The 6,332-nt window shown below is 43.1% G+C and overlaps 1 long non-coding RNA gene across 1 annotated transcript; it reads left to right on the forward strand.

The window, feature by feature from the left end:
* The first annotated feature begins 881 nt into the window (after positions 1-881).
* On the forward strand, positions 882-1,297 carry LOC125439259. Its single transcript, XR_007245510.1, has 2 exons — positions 882-934; positions 1,017-1,297. It is a non-coding gene; the product is annotated as an uncharacterized LOC125439259 (long non-coding RNA).
* Positions 1,298-6,332: the final 5,035 nt, after the last annotated feature.

The following is a 6,332-nucleotide window of genomic DNA, read 5'->3' on the forward strand; positions in this document are numbered from 1 at the left end:
CAAACTGAACCACAGCGTTGCTGTCACAAGCTAGCTCAGCTGCAACCTCTCTTTTATAGCTAGCTTCCCATTCACTAGTGCAATAACCTCTTACAGCTCAGTTACTCTAGTCTGGCTCCTGCAAATATTTTGCATCTAATCCTGTTTGCCCCATAGCTGCTAACTTGCTGCAGCATCTCCTTTGCTGCAAACTAGCATGCAGTCTCCTCCTGTGTTGCTCCTGGGCCTCTGGAGATGGGGGTGGGGTGACAGGGTCCCCTCTGGCTTAATATCAAGAGGCTGAAGAGTCTCAGAGCTAGATCCCGGCTGGGGAATCTCAGAGCTTGGACCTGACTGTGGATTCCCAGCCTGAATGCTCTGCCTGAGCCTCTGGTCCTGGTCCTGCAGGAACTACTGACTGCTCAGGCTCTGCATTTTCAGGTAGTGCCTGGAACCAAAACTGTCCCCTTATCTCCATCTGAGTCTTTCGCCCGGGGGACCCCAGCCAGACCAGGCTGAGCCATAATACTGCACTGGGAAGTACCCATTTGGAAAACTATTAATAAATTCATTGTAAGTATATGGCCCTTTGATCAGTTTCATCTGATTTTCCTTATCACTTCTCACAGAGGGGGAAGGGAGGGACTTGCACCAAGGGGCCCTGCCCAGGGGGACATTCAAAATAGGCACAGAGATGCCCAGATCATTTAAGCCTTCAAGGTGCATCCCACCCTTATCCTTTCACCGAATGCAGCTTACCCAACAATCTTCCCTTTCATCAAGCAGTGCAGGTGCGAATGTAACCCCCATGCCCAGAATGGGTTGGCCCAGAATGGGTTGACCCAGTAAGGGGGTGGAGACTCAGAGCAGCAGAAAGGCTGAAAGAGCTCTTTGCAGAAGATAAGGGTACCAGACTCGGACCTTGATTTCTATAAGCCCTTAACACCTTGTTAAGGTAATTGCAATATTGTTGGGAACTACTGGGAAGGTAGTTGTTGTTTTTGCTATGTTGTAAATGTTGGTGTTTATTGTTTCAGGGTTTTCTTTTGTGGTTGTAATGGGTGAGAGTTCTCCTGGAAACCTTCATCATGTTGCAACCTTCCGGTTCATCAAGCCCTTTGAGTTCTTTCAGGGAGCCAGCCGAACTTGCAAAGAAGGAATTTGGACTTGGCAATATCAGTAGACTGTAAATAGTGGCCGAAGGACTTCCCCGAAAATGCAACTCCTGAACAGGACCTTGCGGAATTGTAACGCTAAATGTTGATGTTTTAAAAGTGTGGCGGTAATTGTAAAGAAAAGTAAACCATCTTTGTTGCTTTAAAAATTGTTGTTGCAACTCATTCGCAAGTACTGCCCCCACAGGAACCCACAAGCCATTGATGGTTACAAATGGAACGCCTTCAAACCAGCGTGGGGCTTGGAAGTGAGATTGCAAATATAAATTGCTTGCAATGGAAGTGTGTGCAGTAAGTTGTGGGCTTGATCCCCATATAACTGTTTTGTTATGTGATGTAAGTTCAAGAGATAAGCGTTGCTATGTGAATCTTTTGAAGCACATGATTCTGTTTTGGCAGGTTGCATTGAAGGGGAAGGGATTCCAGTTGGGCAATCCCCCCCATCCCTTCTGCAAACTGTTTGGCTGGAATTTGGTATACGATTTGCTGGAAAGTGCTCTTTGCAAAACTTCCAGTGCAGCTAAGTTTGGAACAGTTTTCCTGGGAAATGAAGCCTTGCAATTTCGGTAGAAAGACAATGTTCTGCATTCAGATGCACCAAATGTGGTCTCCTCCCAAGTAGCAGGAATCTCTGGGGGGAAATTATTGTGCGAAAATGATTTCAACAGTTGCATTGTAATTACTGTCGGACGACAGCAATTTTAGTGGGGGAGAATGTAACCCCATGCCCAGAATGGGTTGGCTCCAGAATGGGTTGACCCAGTAAGGGGTGGAGGACTCAGAGCAGCAGAAAAGGCTGAAAAGAGCTCTTTGCAGAAGTATAAGTGGGTACCATTAGACTCGACCTTGATTTCCTTATAAGCCCCAACACCCTTGTTACTAAGGTAACTGCAATATTGTTGGGAACTACTGGGAAGGTAGTTGTTGTTTTTGCTATGTTGTAAATGTTGGAGTTTATTGTTTCAGGGTTTTCTTTTTGTGGTTGTAATGGGTGAGAGTTCTCCTGGAGACCTTCATCATGTTGCAACCTGTTCATCAAGCCCTTGGAGTCTTCAGGAGCCAGCCAACTTGCAAAGAAGAATTTGGACTTGGCAATATCAGTAGACTGTAAATAGAAGGACTTGAAATGCAACCTGAACAGGACCTTGAATTGTAACGTTAAATGTTGATGTTTTAAAAGTGTTAATTGTAAAGAAAAGTAAACCATTTTGTTGTTTAAAAATTGTTGTTGCAACTCATTCCAAGTACTGCCCCACAGAACCCACAAGCTGAGGTTACACAAGCTTATTTATTTTATTAGATTTAATATGTCACCCCTCCCCTTCTGGGCTTGGGGCAGCTCACAATATTTCATGGAACAACATTAAAACAATTTAAACCATTAAACATTAAGCCATTCCAATGAATCACAATGGTTTACTGTGTCAAGATGGTAGTAGATAACCTAACAACTATGAGGATTTCTGGTGGACTTGATGGTAACTAACAAAGAGAAGAGAAGGGGCGGGGGGCGGGGGGCGGACCAGGGCTGAATAGTTTTTTTAAACTCCAGGGGGAGCATTTTACATCCACTGTTCCATACTGACCAGGAGTGAAGGGTTTTTTTCATTCACTGCCCTCTGCCCTGTAGCATAGTGTGAAATGTACACGCAAAAGTATAGGCATTCAGAATCATTCTAATAGCTGTCCCATTAGACTGTTAGCTGGCAGAACTCAGGCCTGGCGAAAGCTAACCAGAACATGCAACTCAGACTAAAGAGCTACCTTATGGCATATATTATAGGAACAAGGGAGGGGGGGCTTGTTCTGTAGAGCTGAAAAGATGTGAACAGACTGCTGCAGATGTCTGGGGAACTGAGGCACAGTGAGTCCTATCTTTCTGCAGGCAAAATGCTGAAGTAACCAGTCAGAACCCTACTGCAGAAAACTGCATTTGGACCCTGTTGGTATGCTACCATTCTTTCAGTACAGTTTGGCCTTATGATACCCATAGTCATCTGCTGCTTGGTCCTCTTGGGATCCACAGCCTTGTAGTTACAAGGGCTGGAGTTCACCATCCCCCCTGCCCCCCTACAGCCAAAATACTATCTTTTCCTTTAACAACATGTGGCATTATTATTACTATTATCATTACTATGATGATAACAGCAGCACAATTAGAGCAGTTTAATATAACTGTATAGGTAAAATAATTATTGGAAGCAAGGAAGGTTTAAATAAAGAAAACACAAATAAAGATAACACACAAGCATACTCCCAAGTGATGGGGCCTCCGGAAACATGGTTATCATGTTTTTAATTTGAAAACTTGCAACCGAAACAGTAAATATGCAAGAGCCTTATATATTCATAAAAAGTTAGTTAAACAAATAAAGCATTTTTGAAAACTGTTTTAAAAATTGTTTTGAAAACTCTATTTAATTTTTTGTCTTTTAACTTTTTCAGTATGCTGACAACCATAATTAATTTCCTCAGTCACAATATGGGATGTTACAATTTTTTTTGTTTCCACTGAAATCTACAGAAACTATTGTTATAGTAACAATAGCAGCAAAAAAAAATCTTATGAATTAGGGTGAGAAAGTCCTCTTATTCCAGCACCACATCCAGACTCATATATCTCCTGGTGCATAATTGGTTTGAAAGCATTTGGAGAGAGGTGGAGAAGGAAAAGGGAGCTGTTGATAGATAGATAGATAGATAGATAGATAGATAGATAGATAGATAGATAGATAGATAGATAGATAGATAGATAGATAGATATTTATTTATTTATTTATTTATTTATTTATTTATTTATTTATTTATTTATTTATTTATTTATTTATTTATTTATTTATTTATTTATTTATTTATTTATTTATTACGGCCTTTTGGCCAGCCAACAGTTCAAAATCAGAGTACACGTGAACACAAAAAGGGAGCTGTTATGGGGGCTGTCTCCCACTCTTTAGTACAGGTTTGCCCAGGCAGAATGAAATAAGAGTTGGTTGTAGCAGAAGTGTTTTAAAAAATCAAACCAAATTGATTTCCCTGGGAGAAGATGCTGTTCCAAATGAGCCCTACGGGGATGGGGCGGTATAATAAATCGAATAAATAAATAAATAAATAAATAAATAAATATATGTGTCCTTCTGGCAACCAGGAGCATGCTTCTGGGAGCAGCAGTGGCGTAGTGGCTAAGAGCAGGTGTACTCTAATCTGGACGAACCGGGTTTGATTCCCCACTCTGCTGCCTGAGCTGTAGAGGCTTATCTGGGGAATTCAGATTAGCCTGTGCACTCCAGCACACGCCAGCTGGGTGACCTTGGGCTAGTCACAGTTCTTCTGAGCTCTCTCAGCCCCGCCTATCTCACAGGGTGTTTGTTGTGGTGGGGGCGGGAAAGGAGTTTGTTAGCCCAGGGGCATACCTAGGCAAACTGGCGCCCGGGGACAAAACCTGAGTTTGCGCCTCGCCCGCAAGTGTATGCGGCTGCCACCCTCCCCCACCATGACCAACCAAACAATTATTTTTTGTCCCAGCTCACAAATCACCTCCCACTCCCATCAAAACATACATGGCTCTCTACCCACCAACTCTTTTCCTAATTTCCTAATCACAACGACCCTATGAGGTAGGTTGTTAGCCTGAGAAACAATTCCAAGCTAGTGCAAGTGGGTATGAAGCATGGAAATCTCTCACAAATCACCCCCAGGAAAACATTTACCAAACAAATGTCAGCATCATCTCTCACAAAACACCTCCAGTGGAATCCACTTTCATTGGTGTTTAAACTAGGGAGCTCAGATTCTTCTTTTAAATCTACCTTAAAGGGAGAATCTGGGGTCCCCGTTGTGTTAAAGCAGAAATTGAAAGTGATGCTTTTGGGAGGATTCTCCCCCACCCTGGAAACAGCATCACTCTTTGAGGGTTGGAGATTCAGATGAAAACAAAATAGCAGATCTTGGCTGGAATCTGGACAAATTTGGGCACATTCAGACAAAAATTGTCTGATTATGTCCTGCCCAAAAAATTACCTAAATGCTAATGCAAAGTATTTTGGGTTTCTGGGGTATTTTTGGTAGTTTTTTCAGCCTGTAGGGAGCGCATTTTAAAGCTAGCGGCATCATGATTTCCCAGGGCATCATCCAGGAGACTTGCCCCGATGATGCACTAACACCTTGAGTTTGGTAATGCTTGGTTCAGGGGCAGCAAAGTTATGGACCCCTCAAGGAATGCCCCCCATCCCTCACTGTTTTCAATGGAAGCTGAACAGGAGATGGGGGCTACCCATTTGAGGGACCATAATCTTTGGTTTCCTGAACATAACTTCACCAAACTCTGGGTGGCATCATAAGAATAGTTACCTAGATGATACCCTTGAAATTTTGGTGTCACAAGCTTTAAAAATACATCCCTTCCTTAGGCACCTCTGCAAGAAATTTAAGCTCCAAGATTCTTGTTTTGCAGTGACTTTGCCTCCATTGTAGCTAATGTGAGGAATTTCTGAGGCAGGCTGCACATTTTGAAGATAGAGGTGCCAGACTTTCAAGGTGACTGCACCTAAGAGGCTCCTTGGAGTAATAGCATCCAATCTTGGCATGAGCTTTGCTTCTGGGTGGGGAGTTGAGAGAGTTCCTGAGAGAACTCAGCCCACAGGCTTTCTCTAAGTGTGCAGGAGCTGGGAAACAAATTGAGAGCCTTTTGGGGGCCCATAAAAATTGGTTCAACCCCCAGAAGCAAAGGTCTCCAAAACCTGGATGCTATTAGCCAGGAGGCCTTCCTAGAGCCAACAATTCCCCTGAAAGTCTGGTGCCTCTATTCCTTCAAAAAAAAAATGTGCAGCCTGCCTACACATCTTCAGAAATTCCCTCCATTGGCTACAGCCATGGAGCAAAGTCACTGCAAAACAAAGAATCTTGGGCAAATTTTCTTGGGGTGCCTGGAAGGGGTGTATTTTTAAAGCTAGTGACACCTTCAAAAAATTTCCGGGTATCATCTGGTAACTATTCTCTAGATGCCACCCAAATTTGGTGAAGTTATGTTCAGGGAAACCAAAGTTATGGTCATCCTCTAAAATGGGTAGACCCCATCTCCCTGTTAGCTTCCATTGAAAACAATGGGGATGGGTGACCCTGCATTTGGGGGGGTCCATAACTTTGCGAAATGCTCCTCTAAACCAAACATCACTCAAATTC

The sequence above is a fragment of the Sphaerodactylus townsendi genome, linkage group LG09 (genome assembly GCF_021028975.2).
Source record: "Sphaerodactylus townsendi isolate TG3544 linkage group LG09, MPM_Stown_v2.3, whole genome shotgun sequence".
Classification (NCBI taxonomy): domain Eukaryota; kingdom Metazoa; phylum Chordata; class Lepidosauria; order Squamata; family Sphaerodactylidae; genus Sphaerodactylus; species Sphaerodactylus townsendi.